The sequence below is a fragment of the Charadrius vociferus genome, unplaced genomic scaffold, assembly GCF_000708025.1.
Source record: "Charadrius vociferus isolate BGI_N301 unplaced genomic scaffold, ASM70802v2 scaffold1041, whole genome shotgun sequence".
In the NCBI taxonomy this organism is placed as follows: Eukaryota; Metazoa; Chordata; class Aves; order Charadriiformes; family Charadriidae; genus Charadrius; species Charadrius vociferus.
Window position 1 is genome coordinate 1,335,214 of NW_009646843.1, and position 1,457 is coordinate 1,336,670.

A 1,457-nucleotide genomic window follows, 5' to 3' on the forward strand; every position below is an offset into this window, starting at 1 on the left:
GGGCCCGGTGGCTGCAGCAGTGTCCCAAGGCTGCCGGCTGGGGAGCCTGAACTGTGGTGTGGGGGGAGCTTCCAGCGTGTCCTTGGCCAAGATGGGTTCCAGTGCTGCTCTACGGGCTGCTCTCTCTTGCTGGGCTCCTGCACGTCCTACTCTGGACTGACGCTGCTGCCCCAGTGACAAGCGCAAGGGGGCTGGCAGGGGACAGCAGGGCTCATGTCCCTGCTCCGGCTTACTCTGTGCACATCAACTCTCAGCTGCATACGGGGCACAACTGCATGTCCCCTTGGAGGGGGAGGACAGGCATTGGCTGTAGCTGAAGCCAGGCAGGCAGCTCAGCTCCCCCATCCGCCCCCACAGGCTGGGGGTCAGTGGGAACACAGCCCCACGCCCTGCCCCATCTCCCCTCCCGCACCCAACCTGTCCCCATGCCAGAGCCCCCCTCCCGTCACACAGTTCACCCCACACACCCCCCCTCCAGCCCCAATGGAGCTTGGCACTGCACAGAGGAGACATCTGCATATGGGGCTGTGCTCCCCCAGGCTCTGGCTCCCCTGGCCCCAAAAGTACTTTCCCCTGGCTCCATGTGTGTCCAACCCCTTTGGGCACCCTCCCACCCCCCTCTGCCAGTCTCCCTCACCCTCCACAGCCACAGCCAGCAAGTGGGAGCAGCCATGGCCTCGGCACTGCACCCCACGTGCCCCTAAATCCAGCTCACCTGCAGGCTGGTGGCATGTGTCCCCCAAAGCAGCTCCTTCTTCAGCCCTACCTCCTCTTCCGTGCCCGTGGTAGAAGCACACCAGGGCCAGGAAGGGCACCCTGAGCCAGGGGAACGCTGCTCAGCCCCAGGAGGAGCCAGGGAGGGGGTCTCACCCCAGCAGGGAGAAGCTGCAATGTCACGCCTGGGTGACAGGCATCACCAACCATGGCGGGAAGTCACCAGGCTGAGCCCTGTGCCACACACAGGTCTCCTCTTAACCTCACCCCTAACATACCATTTTGGAAGATGAAAGCAAATTTCTTTCTTCGTTTTGGGAGGAAAAGAAAAAAAAAAAAAAAAATCAACAAAGCCACAGCCCCCCAGGAGCCTGTCTGCATCTGCCACCAGAAAAGGGGCCATGCCCAAGGACAGGGGTTTGTCCCCAGGGTGTTTTATCCTTCCCCCGAGCCTCTGCCCAGGTGCCCCACCAGCGGGCTGGCGTGCAGCGGTGGCCCAGGAGCCTCCCCGATGTGTCACTGCCTCCCGCTCACTCCCAGCCCACACGTGCTGCGAAGGCCCTTGCGTGACCCGGCGGGCACCGTCCAGACCAGACACCCCAGCGATGGGCTTGGGGATGGGGACACTAAAGCCAGGCAAGGGGCTCTCCTGTTGGCGGGACCCCTGGAGCAGGGGGGCTGCCCAGGCTCCCGGCACCCCGCGGACACGTCTCCCGCAGGCGGGACGTCCCCGACTCGCCAGA